This window comes from Mustela erminea, chromosome 8 (assembly GCF_009829155.1).
Source record: "Mustela erminea isolate mMusErm1 chromosome 8, mMusErm1.Pri, whole genome shotgun sequence".
NCBI lineage: Eukaryota > Metazoa > Chordata > Mammalia > Carnivora > Mustelidae > Mustela > Mustela erminea.
This window is the reverse complement of record NC_045621.1, coordinates 68,274,006-68,290,092: the sequence shown is the minus strand read 5'-3', so window position 1 is coordinate 68,290,092 and position 16,087 is coordinate 68,274,006. Positions and strand designations below refer to the sequence as shown.

At 39.8% G+C, this 16,087-nt stretch overlaps 1 protein-coding gene across 5 annotated transcripts in view; it reads right to left on the bottom strand.

Moving 5' to 3' along the window:
• Window positions 1–16,087, bottom strand: part of RAPGEF4 (Rap guanine nucleotide exchange factor 4) — a 288,137-nt gene that overhangs the window by 193,509 nt on the left and 78,541 nt on the right. The window lies entirely within an intron of this gene.

The following is a 16,087-nucleotide window of genomic DNA, read 5'->3' as shown; positions in this document are numbered from 1 at the left end:
AAAAACAAAAGTATAGATGGAGATCCTCAATTTGTTACTGATAATTTGGATAAGTTGAAGAACTATATCAGGAGGGAGCTGTTTTTTGGTATACAGGGATCAGGAGAAGGGTAAGGAGACAATCTTATTTATTGCCCATATTTGGAAACTGGCATAATTTGTGGCTCTTAAGAAAAAAATAAGAGTAGTAAAGAACAACATATGGTATAAATAAACGGGGTTTGATTTTCTCCAATACATGGTTCATGTAATTCTTCTTTCTAACCTCTCCCATGACTGTGTGTGTGGTGTACTATGTATGTGCAATACCATTCTGGACTTTAAATAAATTTGCACATGTGTAAACAAAATGCATAGGGCAGCAAAAGTGTTTGGTGTGCACAGTACCTTCAAATTGTATCAAAAACGTATACACAAAGTCCTCTGGAATCATCTCCAAAGAGATTTCCTACAATAAAAACATGCCTATGTGGTAAAAGGACCTAAACTTTTCTTTTTTAGAAGATTTTACTTATTTGAGAGAGAGAAAGACCGAGATAGCAAGAGAGATCATGGGCAGGGCGAAGGGCGGAGGCAGAGGGAGAAGCATAGCCCCCACTGAGCAAGGAGCCCAGGGTGGGGCTCAATGCCAAGACCCTGGGATCATGACATGACCTGAGCAGAAGGCGGACGCTTAACCAACTGAGCCACCCAGGTGCTCTGGAGCTAAGCTTTTCATCACTGGCATGCTTAGAAAGATCTTACATTTTTTAAAGATATTCGCTTTATACCACACACAGGAGTTCCTTAGAAAAAACTGCCTCTGGATTCTTCTTTACTTTTATTCATAAATCAAAGATCCAAAAGCTGACTCATATAATACACCATACTTCATTTTCTCTAGGTCAGTCTCAACAAAAAACAAGTTGCAGGGAGAACAAAGGTGGGAAATGGTAGATTACCTTTCACCCCAACTTCCCAGTGTATTTAGAGGTTGGACTATTTGATCATCTTAGAAAGATGGACCATTAACATGACTCTCTGTGAAGTGTGCTGAGATTGAAATGGGGAGGCCATTTTTTAGGAGGATGTTCTTTCACACTGTGATATATACAGAATAATAAACACATCTCAGCTTTCGGGAAACCAGAGGGAATCCCTCCAACATGGCTACTTCTTGTAGGAAATGATATGTAATAGCATGAAGGGATAAAATAAGAACAGGAGCTTTCTTATCTTATTAGGTATATCACTAATTTTATTTATTATTATTACCTCATTAAGTCATAATTAGGATAAAACAAAATAATATATATAAGTGCCTCCTGACATATAGCAAATGCTAATGCTTATGTTCTAGAAGAACAGGATTTAGTAGGCAGTATGCGTCATCTTCCTTACACACCCCAGGGAGTGTTCTTGCATGATGGTTCTTCTGACCACATGTCACTATTAGAGCACAGACATAGGTATAGCTCAGGTACACAGACACTTCACAAATCTGTCCCTCTGAAGTAACTCAGAAGACACTTACCAGTGACCAGAAATCACAAGAAATAGAAATAAGCAGGGGCGCCTGGGTGGCTCAGTGGGTTAAAGCCTCTGCCTTTGGCTCAGGTCATGATCTCAGGGTCCTGGGATCGAGTCCCACATCGGGTTCTCTGCTCAGTGGGGAGCCTGCTTCCTCCTCTCTCTCTCTCTCTGCCTGCCTCTCTGCTTACTTGTGATCTCTCTCTGTCAAATAAATAAATAAAATCTTTAAAAAAAAAGATTAAAAAAAAAAGAAATAGAAATAAGCACCAGAATGTTCAGATTTGCAGTGAGAATGCTGGTAAACGTTACTACTTTGATGTGGCACTTTGGGAGGCTGAAGGCACTAGACCACTCGCCTTGGGAGATGCTGCCATGTAGCCATGAGCTATTTCCAGCCCTTCATTCATTTCCTGGCTTTACCTGGATGGAATATGCACATATTTGTCATTCATACCATTCAAATAATTAGGGCCTGACCCATCTCCTGTGTCACATCCTCAAGTCTCTCCACATGACTCATCATTCAGCTGGAAAGCAGGAAGTGCTCCATCTGGGGGAGGAAGTCAAAAGGACGCCACGCCTCAGGACAATACTGTTCTCACTCAGCGGTGTATTATTTTCATCTACCAGGCAACACCCAAACAGAGTCTGTTTTATCACACCAACTGAAAGGAAGATCAGGGCTGTGAGTTTACACTAGTGTCTCACATCTGAGACGTCATGTGACCAAGAGCTACAACCAAGAGGCTGTTCCACTGACCCCCTTCCAGCTGACTTCTGGTCGTGCCAAAGCACCAAACCTCTAACCTCAAAGCACAGAGACCAAAGCCTTCTTCAGCTTACTCTGGCATAATCTCTTGGATTAGTAAATGTAGGTACATAGAACTAAATGTAGGTACATAGAAGTGGGTGTGTTTTGCACATATTTATGCAAGCCTACATGTCTATACATGAGAAAGTTTTGGCACCCAAAGGAAGCTGCTATGAAATTTTTTGTAGGCAAGATTGTTTGCTATTTATCAATTTGCATTTTTCAAAATAAGCCTGCATCTACACTGAGATGTGACATCTTTAATTGCATGGAGAGTCTATTTCCATTACAAATGGGTCAGGAGTTACCTTGCCTGATAACAATTTTATTTATATATATATATATATATATATATATATATATGACTGGAGTTTATATATATATATATATATATATATATATGAAGATCTGGAGTTGCTAGAAATATCACCTTCTTTCAGGACAGGGAGAGTCTGGAAGATTGACTGATACTCAATCTCATCCTCTTTTCACCCTAGACTGACATTCCAATCTGGAAATGGAAACTTTAGAGGAATGAGAAACTGGCTAGCCTGAGCTCCTTCATGACTCCAGTTTTTCACGGCCACTGATAATTTGACTTCTGAATCAGAAATGGATAACTGTTAAGAGAGCTTATTATTATTATACAATTGTGTGGAGTTTTGTTCTGGTGATTTATAATTATATATTTATATTAATAAGGGTAAAAGACTAGTTTATTATAACTATTGAGAATGTATTCTAATAGTTTACATTAATAAAACATTTGAATGAATATGAAGTCATATATATATATCTATATATATATCTAAAATTGTTATCATTTAATGAAATTCTTTCACTCAATGTTCACCCATGTGCTAGATGCTCAGATACTCTACAACCATGCAAAGCTGTATTTTATCTTATTTTATAAATGAGAAAACTAAGGTACAAACACCTGGCCTAATATCAAACAGCCGAAAAGCAGTAAAATCTCATTTGACTCAACTTCATATGACAGCCAGGCCATGTGCTTTTCCACCCTAGAAATTGCCCCCCTATGTATTAATGAATATATATTCATAGATATATGTGTGTGTTTATATGTAGATTCATAGGACATATCCTGTATATTTATAGTGTGCATATATATATTTTTTCCATAGGATAATGTTTATAGGTTGACACATAATTTAGAAATAATGTATTATAAAGATTTAAATCCCTTCAGTCATACATCATTAATCCAGAGGTCTCCTAATCAATCTGAACACAATTAAGAGTTGCAAATAAGTCACCTAAGTCACCAAACCAAATATGCCATGTATTTTACACATCAGAGGTGGTAGATGACCCTGCAACAAGAGTGAACAGCTCACTTCTTCAAGGTCATTCACTCTTGCTTTAGACACCACGCTAAAAGTGTGAATATGTTGTTTCCAAACACTTATCAGAGAAAGATCACGAGGGACAAGTAATAAAGATGGCTTTCTACAGACAAGAATATTGATTGCTATGAAAAGTGAGAGCCAGGAATTTGGAACAAAGGGGAAAACAGAAAAACTATAGAATTCTGTTACACAGTGTTGTACTCTAGCATGGGGCAAAAGCCACACAGCTTAGAAGCCCCTAAGGGCTTCTACCAGCTAACTAAAGCACAATATAAGGACATTAACTTATCAGGATGACACAGTAATTATGATAGAAGAAAACAAAATATAGTATTTTACCTAAGACAGAGTAGGAGAAGGAGATTATAAAGTAATCTATAAAAATTTCTTCCCAAAATATATTTTTTTAAGAGAATGGGTGGGGAGTGGCAGAAGGAGAGGAGAGAGAGAATCTTAAGCAGACTCCACACCCAGCATGGAGCTTGCCGCAAGGGTCAATCTCACAACCCTGAAATCATGACCTGAGCAGAAATCAAGTCAGTCACTTAATTGACTGAGCTACTGAAACTGCCCCCCAAAATATTTTGATGTTTAAAGGAAGAATATTTCCCTTTATTGAAAACCAATCTTTTGACAGCCTTCTCATTTCTCAAAGAGGCTGAAAGCTGTTTGGTTTTGACAAATATTTTAATCTATTTCCAAGGGGGATTGCTATGTATTAAAAGAGGTCTCCAAACTTTTCCGGAAGAGGAGCTCACTAGCTCTTTCTTACTGTTTATCAGCACTTTCCACCACCATTTTAGCTTGCTTCTCCAAATCAAGTTTTTAATTAAAAGTAGTTCTCTTCCCCTACCTTAATAATATGCACCCAATTGATAGACATTCTTATCAATCTCCTCCCCCAAGGTTTTTGGAGCTGCCTCTGCTCTTTCCACACATGACTATATCCCATTTTCCTAGAACCACTGACAAGCAATGCATTGTGTATGGGAATTATCAGATCCAGGCAAGAAGGTGGAATTACTTAATCTCTGCATCCAGGTTCTTTAGCTCCAACCCTCTAAGATGTCCCACTAAAAATATCTGATCCGTAAAAAGAATGAGGGACCATGTACTGAAATGGCTAAGCCATTGATCTGGCCAAGAAAAACAGTATGTGATATAATTTTAAAGGCATTCTTCTCTTCAGTTTTCCCCAAAGAGATAAGGATGAATCAGTGCTAGGAACTGCATTTTGTAGTCAACAAGATCCAGCAACAAACCAATTCAGGATTCACCTCCTGTAGTACCTGCTACTTCCCTGAAGTAGCAAAAGGATAAAAACATTAAACGGATAAATTAATTTCCAAGGGAAGTGATAGACAACAAAATATCTTTTAAAAGTTTTCTTTTTATAGTAATATGTCCTTAGGGAGGTACAACTGGGGCATAGTTCAAGGAAAAGAGATTAGAGGAAAAAAATTAATGAATGAAATGCCTTGAGGGAAAAAAAAATCATAAAGCAAGTAAAAAAATGTCTCTCTAGTCCTAAGTGTCTGGTCACAAAATACATCTTGAACAAAAAACTTGGAAAATATTTTAATACATATGGCAAAAAGGAAGCATGTTTAATTTACAAAGAGCTTTTATACTATTAGAAACTGCAGATACAACCCAGTAGACTACTGGACAAAAGATATAAACTAGTCACTCACTCACAGACCAAAACAAACTAAAAACACCAAACCAAACCAAAACAAAACAAAAACCCCACAACCACCAGGAAATATTTTTTTTTTTAAAGATTTTATTTATTTATTTGACAGAGATCACAAGTAGGCAGAGAGGCAGAGAGAGAGAGAGAGGAGGAAGCAGGCTCCCCGCTGAGCAGAGAGCCCGATGCGGGGCTCGATCCCAGGACCCTGGGATCATGACCTGAGCTGAAGGCAGAGGCTTTAACCCACTGAGCCACCCAGGCGCCCCAGGAAATATTTTTAAAGATGCTTAACCTCACTCATGATTAGGTAAACAAAATAATAAGAAGATACCAATTTTTTTTCCTGGCAAAATTTTCAAAGTTTGAAATTACACATTGTTGAAATATGCAGTGAAGTATAAATTGATGCTAACTTTCGAAAGTGTAATTAGAAAATAATTCAACTTGTAAATTTCACAAAATGTTCGCAGGTAAGGACTTACTCCATAAAAATACATCAAGATATATGTAGAAGACTGTCCAGGGCAGCACTGTTTACAAGAATGAAAACCAATGTACTGTCTATGAACAGGCGAATGGGTTAAATAAATTATGGTAATCCAGACGATGAAAAACTCTTAGCATAACGTGGCTAATCTGAATGCACTGAGACAGAAGGATCTCTAAGATCCACTAAATAGAAAAAAGCAAGATAGAGATAATATGAATGATGTAATCTCATTTGTGGAAGAATATAGGTTTAAATGTTGTTGTTGTTTTTTTTAAGATTTTATTTATTTACCTGACAGACAGAGGTCACAAGTAGGCAGAGAGGCAGGCAGAGAGAGAGAGGAGGAAGCAGGCTCCCTGAGGAGCGGAGAACCCGATGCAGGGCTCGATCCCAGGACCCTGGGATCATGACCTGAGCTGAAGGCAGAGGCTTAACCCACTGAGCCACCCAGGTGCCCCAGTTTAAATGTTTTTAATGTCAATACTATTATATAGTTATTGCTCATAATAAAACACCCCAAAACTTAATGATGTAGGATGGTGACTGTTTATTATTTCTCACGATTCTGCGGGTTTCCTGAGCGGTTCTTCTGTTAATAAGCCTACCTGGGCTGACTCAGGAGGCTGCAACCAGCTGGGAGCGGTTGAGACTGAATGGACTCAGTTCTCTGGGTCCTCAGCTGGTATAGCTGAAAAGGCTGGAATGACCCACATGGTTCCTCTTCTCAGGTGTCGTCACACAAAAGAGGAAGCGCTCCCCATGGGCAAGAAAAAAACTGTAGGCCTCTGTAGGCCAACACTCAAAGTCAAACACAGTCATTCCCATAGCATTCTCATGGTGAAAGCACGTCTCAGAGCCTGTTGGTATTCAAGAGGAGGAAAGCAGACTCCCCCTCTTGGTTGGTGAATTGGTGGCCATATTTAATCTACCACTCTATATATGTACATATCTACCTCTCTATAGCTATATCAGTTGGAAATGTTATTGAAGAAGCTATTGAAATAATTGGGAATGTGAGCGTCATTCAGTTAATGAATTTCTATACTCAGGGCTGGCTTCACAGGCACACAGGGCCCCATGCTCAAGGGCCTGAGCCCTGGGTGTAATGCTCTGCTATCACCATCCTGGAATTCTTAGTGATTTTATCTTTGAACCTGTGTTCTGCAATGAAGTGTAATGGAACACTGGGGCATGTAGGTGAGCAGGGACAGGGTCATGTGCCTGTCCACGGTTCCTTGACACCCCTTTCACATAGAACATTCACGATGCCTGGTGAGAACAGGATTCAGGTGCACTCGTGAGGCCTGGGAGCTCCACACAGCTCAACCCAACTACACAGTGAGCATGTTACATCTGCCAATGAGCATGTTCAGGTGCTGACGGGCCCCAGAGGTCCCAATTCCCATTCTAATCAGAGCTTGCTTTGAATACAGAAGGAGGGCGGTAGTATTGACAAAGAAACTCTTATCATATCCGTTCTTATTCATATTACTTCCCTGTATGAGCCAACCACTTACGCTGAAAATAATGACATGAAGGGAAAAGAAAGCTGGGCCAACCCATAGTTCCTCTTCCTGAGTCCTGCATTAGCGATCTGTCAGCTGCAGATTGAGAGTGTGGGTAGAAGCCATGTGCATCAAGAACTGAAGTAAAAACAGTTGAATTAGTTTTGTGCATGGTTTCTACTGTTCCAGTAAGAATATAATACATGTGCATGTACAAGTCAGGAAATAGAAATTATATCACTTTGGTGATTCCACATATAAGTTAAATGTCCTTATATTTGCATTTAAAACTGGCATTGCACCATAGGAAGACAAACAGAAAATTTGTGCTAGTAATTTAATTTTTTCTTTACTTAGAACATTAAGTGGCAAATAAGCAGCATGACGGTTGAGATAGAAAATGCAAGAGAAAGGAAAAAGCTTTGTATTTTAGTACCGTTAGTGACAATTTCTTCCTCTGGGGAGAATAAAGGATATTACATTTTTATTTTGCACCAGGCCCCACAAATTACATAGTCAACTCTGTGTGTACTGCTTGAACATGTATATACATGTCCTACTTTTTTGCATTTAAAAATAGTTTTCTTGCTACCATACCTCACCCATTCTTCTGTTTCACATTTAAGTTTTATGAGCTTTATGTTATCCCTTACATCAAGTCAACATAGATTTGTTTAAAAAAAAATTATAAAAAAAATAAGTCCCAGAGAACACAGCTGAAAGAAGATAGGTACCCCCCAAAAGAAATATTTTTATTAAAACAAAGGCAATATTTCATATTGTTACTGCTGCTCTCTCTTTCTTTTGTGGGCAAACATTCTCCCTGATTTATAGCACTGAAACCATGGTCAGCACAATGAAATTAAGCAAGAATAATATGTCAAATTTAAAAAAAAAACAAATCCAATTTTATGAACTCAATTCATGACAGCTGCACTGTCGACACACATATTTATTCTCTCAAGGGCCATGGATGCAAGGTCATCTACACCACAAGGGATGTATGTCTTGATCGGTACATATACATCTACTCAGGAAATGTAAAAGATATGTAGAGGTTATTTACAGGGAGAAATACTTGGAAAATTAATGGCAAAAGGATTTCCCATGTTTTATTTACTAGCATGGTATCAATGTGATATCCCATAGCTACAATGATTAAACACCTCTCTTTAAACTGAGGGAGGTATTATTTCTTTATTTACTTCTTATACTTTCAATATTATTAAACATGTATATTACTTTGAATTTTTGACACATTTACTTGTTTGTAGCAACTAAAAATTAAAACAAATTGTACTAAAGACTCCTACAAGTTTGGTTAGAGTTTTCTATTTGAAACACAGTCACATTTTGTAATAACGTTCTCAGATTTATAACGTCACACAATATGCTGACAGCAGATTCAAATTGTTGGAATTTAAATAAATAGTAAAGGAAAAGGAAAAGGTAACCTCAATTCCTGGTAGGTATGTCACAGTCAATTTGTGTGAAGACTGATTCAAAATGTCTTGATAATTTTAGAAGTTTTAAAACTTTTTTCTTTCTCAAGAGGTTGACAAAAAGAATCAAATGCAAGCTTTGGACGTCTTGCCCAATAACCAAGCAAAGAGAATATTGTGCATAAAATATTCTAGAGAAGAAACTAGTAACAGTGGGTTGCTTCTGGCAAGGGAGCTGGTGGTTAGGGCTGGGGTGAGAGAAAAGCATGTTTTTCATTATATACATTTTGCTGTATTTTTTTTTAATTTAAATTCAATTAGCCAATTTAGTTACCATGTGTATGTATTACCTAGTCTCAGTAAATTAAATTACTTTAAATAAAAAACAAAGACAATTATTGTTCTGCATGATGGGCCATGCTGTGGTTAATTTTTAGGAGTACCATTGTCTGAAGGTGTCTACTTAGCAGTGTGGGCATGATTATATGTGGCTTTGGGGGAGAGGTATGGAACTGAAAATACAAAACCACACTTCCATGAAGACTTATCATTAAAGTTTAATCATTTTGGAACTGGATACAAAATACTTCAATGTGCTCTATTTAGAGGAGCGATGGATCCATGGATTAGAAATATTTGTTTTAAAACGGGCTTTGGTAGAACCTCTTACTGCAAAGCATTTCTGTTTTGAGACTAGAACTTGGCATTTTTCCTAATGATTTCTTTTCACTACAAGAAGAGTTTCTGGATACCAATGTCTCAGCCTGAAAGCCACAGTGAAAATTATCCATCCTCTCCATTCTCACATCACAAATTCTGCAAAGACTTTTTTCAGAATAAATGTTCAGAATTCTCCCACATGAAGAGGGAACAGACTATACGGTCTGATGTGTATCCTGATTCTATAGAAAATGGTCCTTAGTCATTGGGGTGGGCAGATGTTAAGGGAGACAGCAATTGGACTGGGTCTTGGGACCGGTGGGGAAAGGAGGTGAGTGGAGGTAAAGGGGCCTTAACATTTTGGGGGCTTGTAGTGTGTTTTTGCCCCAGGGAGCAAGCAGGCATGGCACTAGAGTCCAGAAGAACTGGGGGGTGAGAGGCTGAGAAGGGGTGGGGGCATGGGGGTTATCTTCCGGGATGGGAAACAAGGAGATGAAAATCCTTTGCTGTCCTCAGGAAAGGCTAGTCGGCTCGGACAGGCTCTTCTTTCCATGAAGAGCTTGAGAAGGAGGCAAGCTTGTCCTGGAAGTGAGAGGGTTGTTACGACCCCTCCTCCGTGTTCCACCAAAACAGACATGTTCCCATGGTAGCACTTATATCCTCTGCTTGTGTCTGGTGACGTCTTCCTGTCAGTCACCTTCCTGTCAGCCTTAGGAGGACCATACACACAAGGAGACCTTCTCTGGAAACTGTTGGGACTCTCCCTGGCAGGTACCATCTCCACTTCCAGCCCCTGTATGTGCCTCTGCGATAGCTCATATCATCTGATTTTCTTTCTTTTTTTTTTTTTTTAAAGATTTTATTTATTTATTTGACAGATCACAAGTAGGCAGAGAGGCAGGCAGAGAGAGGAGGAAGCAGGCTCCCTGCTGAGCAGAGAGCCCGATGCAGGGCTCGATCCCAGGACCCTGGGATCATGACCTGAGCCGAAGGCAGAGGCTTTAACCCACTGAGCCATCCAGGCGCCCCATATCATCTGATTTTAAAATGTATTTTCACATATTTACCTCCATTCGACTGTGAGCTCCTTGAGGGCTACATGCTGTTCACATCCATGTGCCCAGTGCCTAGCATAGCACCTGGCATTTCACGAATGCCCAACTAGTGCTTGCAGATATGATTTAGGTTGAGAAAAATATTTGGATAAGTTAATAGAGGGAATATGGCTGGAAAAGGATGTATGGCCACATTTAGAAAGTTCTGGATGCCAAAGTAGATGGTTTGAACATTATCCCTGGGCAGCAGAGACAGCACACTAGGTGTCTGAGCAAGCATGCACTTGTCTGAACTCCTCCATCTGCATGGATCTGTGGGGCTAAGGGTTTGCTGGCTTTAGATCCTTTCCATCCTCTCAACCATTTGTGATAGGATTATTGTTAACCTCCTTTTACAAATGGGGAGAGGGGTTTAGGCAGTGAAGTAACTTGCCTGGGCACAGAGCTGGGCTGATTCCCGTTCCTTGGTCTTAAAAAACCATGCTGCCTCCCTTCACACTGGCTAGACAAGAGGGAAGGCAAGGGAGGTCATGGAGAAGGTGAGGTGGAATTGAGAAGGAAGAGATAAACACACAATTGATTATAAAAGGAGGCTGGCTAGGACAGGGAGAAGCAGGGAGGGGAAAAAAAATCAACCTAAAATATTCAAGTAAACTTAGTATTTCCTACTGGTCTTTTTTTCAAATTTTCTGAGTGTTCAAATTTTGAATAAAAAGTTGGAGGGGAAAAAAGAGAAGTCTGACATTTCAGACCTAAATGCAGTCTGGAGAAGGGGTTAGAATGAAGGAGAAGAAAGGATGAAGCCACAGGCAGAATGCAAGAAAGAGAATGTCATGAAGATGGAATGCCAACTCTACTAAAAGTCTCTAAAAATTTCTTAACCATGTCAGGACTCATACTAGTTTAGACTATTATGTACATGCTTGCAATTATTACTATCAGGAAGTCATGCAATGATTTTAATTTATTAATTTTCATTTATTAATTTTAACCTCATTAAATATGCCATCTGCTATGTATGACCAAACCTTTGGTAATTAAGGAAAGAAAATGTCAATGGCGGTAGTGTGCTCTGCAATACCATTTTCAGAGAAGTAGAACACTAACATTTTTTTAAAGCTATTTAAAAACTTCATGACTTACTGATAAGTAGATACTTTTTGCAGCACTGTTCACAAAGTTGTGTATGTTCCTAAGTAGGGAGATCTTTTTGCTTTTCAAATATTATTTATTCGAGAGGGGGGAGGGGCAGAAGGAGAGGGAGAGAAAGACTCAAGCTGATACCATGTCCAACATGGAGCCAGATGCTCTTGATCCCAGGACCTTGAGATCATGACCTGAGGTGAAATCAAAAGTCAGATGCTTAATCCACTGAGCCACCCAGGTACTTTGACTAGGTAGATCTTTTATTAAATGCTGTATCTGGTCATTTTACTACATTTTCCCTTTTCCAAGTTCTTTTAGGCTTTTAGCAGGGATTAGATATAATGTAAGCTATTATAGAGAGGTTTTTTCCTTTTTCAGTATATTTGTACTAGGCAATTCTATGAATTTTTTAGATAAAGTGAAGCATGAGCAAAAATATCCTCTAAACAAATAAAGTAAAACCCACAACAAATAGCAAGGAACTAAAAATGAAAAGCCATTTTCATTAACACTTACTGCTAAGAGCAGTGCTTTCCCTAGAACTATTAAAGAGGTAGATACAATTCTGGGCAGAGAAGAAAAGAAAACAAACAGTTATAGATGCTCAAAGAAGAGGACTCACTTCGGGCGTGTGGGTGGCTCAGTTAAGCCCCCGATTCTTGGTTTCAGCAAAGGTTATGATCTCAGGATCATGAGACTGAACCCCAGGTCAAGCTCCACACTCAGCAGGGGGAGTCTTCTTGAGATTCTTTCCTTCTCCCTCTGCACCTCCCCCCTCAAATGAATAAATAAATAGAATAAAGTTTAAAAAGAGGACTCAATTCACTAACTTCAGAAGGTATCCCAGTAACACTGATGTTTCACTCAGACTCAAAGCTTAGAGCAATGTTTGGGGTATGGGGGGTGGAGGGGAGGGTCAGTGGGAACTAAGAGCTGGAGGATTCCACCCTTAAATCACTGGGATCTTCACAGAAACTGAAGCAGAAGAGCAGTGGAAGGGACACAGGTCATGGTACAAATATCCAGAAAAGAAATCTGAAGAAAATTGTGATACTCTTGCTAAAATAAGGTTATAAGACATAGGTTATAAACATAGATGTTATAAGAAACAATGGGGGCCAATAATATGAATTTGTAAGAGCATGTATAAATGTTTTGAAGCAGGAGAAGCAATGAAGAAAGTTTTAAAAACTCATTCAATTCATGCCGACAGCACCACTGACTAAAAACACTGTTATTGCCTACATCATGTGATTTTTTTTCAAATCAGCTACAAATGAAAGAAAATATCTTTATAAAACAAATTTAAAATTTTTAACCCACAAAATAGTCTTTTCCTTGGAGAGTTATGGATTTAGAATTTATGTACTTTTTTAAAAAATTTATTTGACAGACAGAGATCACAAGTAGGCAGAGAGGCAGGCAGAGAGAGAGGAGGAAGCTGAGAGCCCGATGTGGGGCTCAATCCCAGGACCCTGAGATCACAACCTGAGACGAAGGCAGAGGCTTTAACCCACTGAGCCACCCAGGTGCCCCAGAATTTATGTACTTTAAAGTCATGACAAATGAAAAGTCAACAAACCGAGATAAAATATTTGCAGAAATTAAAACAAAGGGTTAATAGCTTGGTCAAATAAAGCATTCATATAAACTGATTAATAAGTGTCAATGTATGGGTGAGTAACATGGTCTCTGAAAGAGGAAATCTAATCAGAAAAAGTATATATAAGAAAATCTCAGCCATCCCAGCAGTAATCAAAGAAACACAATGACAATAACAGTGTCTGTTCTAACAGAGGAAAATATATAAGGGTTATGCTGGCTAAGGCTGGATATAATAGGCATGCTCAAATACTCCTGGTGGCAGAATAAAAGCAACTGAAAATAAATGTGGTCATATTTATCAAGAGACATAAATATTTTCATACCCTTCATCTTAGTATTCTTTTTCTGGGAATTTATCTTAAAGAAGTCATTCTCAAAGTATAGTTGAGGGACAGGTCAGGGATCTCAACATTCTGTGGGGGCCCATGGGCTCAAAACTCTCTTCATAATAGTGCTATGATATTACTTGCCTTTTTCACTCACATTCTTGTGCAAAGGTACAGTGTGGAATTTTCCAGGAGCTACATGATGTGTAATGAGAAGATTGTTCTGACAGCTGAGAGAATGTGTGCTTGTAGGGTGGTTGAATTGGCCGGGGGGGTAGTGGGAGTGGATTTTGCACTTGATTCTCACAATTTTTTTTAAAAAGTTTATTTATTTATTTGACAGAGAGAGATCACAAGTAGGCAGAGAGGCAGGGAGAGAGAGCGGAGGAGGGTAGCAGGCTCCCTGCTGAGCGGAGAACCCGATGTGGGGCTCGATTCCAGGACCCTGGGATCATGACCTGGGCTGAAGGCAGAGGCTTTAACCCACTGAGCCACTCAGGTCCCCCGATTCTCACAATTTTAATAACCAGACCACATAGGAACCTCTAATCACAGACCCCCAAGTAAAAAACCCCACTCACTCTATCTCTAAAGTACTGATGGCCATTATTATTTAAATCTGGCAGGAACCATGATTTGGAAGTAGAATGTCTATATGAGAGAAGGAAGAATTACACTAGGAGATTTAACACAAATAAGAACAGGCATATTATTCAATCATACAGCCTTAGCACAGAACAAAAACACGAGGCAAGTAAGTGCAGAAGCAGATGCAAAGGGACACAGTGCCCACTTACCAAAGCCTGCTGCTGGAAGACAGAGGTTCTCAACCCTGGCTGCCCAGTAGGCCTCCTTGGGGAGCTTGAAGGAGCCACTGATACCCAGGGCCCCTCCTCTAGAGATTCTGGTTTCATTGTTCTAGGGAAGGCCCACACATGGGAATGTTTAACTAGCTTTCCAGGTAATTCTAATGTGGAAGTAGTTTTAAGAATTACAACTTTCAATGAGGAAAAATACCAATAAGTTCCTGCCTTTCTAATGATATAATTTGATACGGTATGAGCTGTTGCCTAGACTTTGTACTTTCCAGTCACATAATCTGTGGCTTTGCCTTCTTGAATTTGCAAACCTAAAGGAAAGGGGGGGGGGTACTAAAATTTCCAATTCATAAGGCACCTAAGTAAGCAATCAACATTAACTTGGAGTATTCCTGACAGCAAGGCAGCATTTAAATAAAGCTATCTTTGCATTTATAGATAGGTGGCCCAGGAGCTGGAGAGCTTTCCAAAAAGTTATCTAGCAAAGCTGGGATAAACCAGGAATAGATCAGAATTTCAGGCCAGACCACTTGACCACATCAATAGCCTTTAGAAGGTCTGTCTTGCATTTATTGGTTTGGGCCAGACAGCTCAAAACACTGAGGTTAGTAACATCAACCACGGCAAGCCTGCAGGAATTTGGAGAGGCTGACTTTGTGACAGGATTTCCTGCTGCTCTTTCCTCGGTGTCAGACACCCTGCCCCAGTGACTGGGCTCTAACCTCTCCGCAGCAGCCTAGAGACTACACAGGAGTGGAATTTGGCCCATTGAGAACAGAAGAGTCCCATGACCACAGGGCTTTCTACACATAAAGAGCTTAACAATATCCCCCAGTCCATACCACGAGTTCCTTCTGAGTCTCAAGTTCTTAAAGTTTTCCCAACTAGAACTGCCTTTGCCTGCGGGACTCATTAAACCTCAGAGCGGATTTCTCTAGATGATGACCAAACAACAAACAAAACACAAAGCCAGGTATTTGGGAATGCAACACATGACACCCTCAGAGGGCAGGCCGACCCCTACAAGCCTGCCCAGGGGCCTGTCACTGGAGGAGAGGACAGAACACGGAACAGCAGGAGTGAAGAAGCCTGCCTCTTCTGTGTGGTCAGTCCCTTGGGACAAGACTGCCTCAAATGCCATAATTTGGTTAACTGACCCCAATCCTTCAGGGATGCTGAAAAATAGCCCTGTTAGCCACAGAATTCAGAGCCCGATTTCTTTGTCTTCGTTTGAAATGATACCCCGGATGGAAATGAATCACTCCCTCTGGCCTGGATCTTCCTTAGAGAACTTTCCAGTTTGTCTTATATTGGGGTGATTAATATTTATGCTTGTCTGTCCCCTGCACTAAACTGTAAAGCAGGACAGATGTGATACATTTTGCACTTGGAGGGAACCAAGAAGATATTTGTTGATTACGACAGGAGTTTCTAAAAGATGACATTTTCAAAGTGGCTTCAATCAGCAGGGAGTTGAGAAGCTCCTTAGCAGCCACACGGAGGGGTAGGTTCGCTGGGAGAGTAATGAGGGCCATTGCAAGATAAAATCCCAGGGGATTGGGGGGTGGTGAGGGGTCCAAGGTGAGCTGGCAAATGCACGGCCATGGGAGGCATTCCAGAACCTCTGCTAACAACAACTACAAGATCC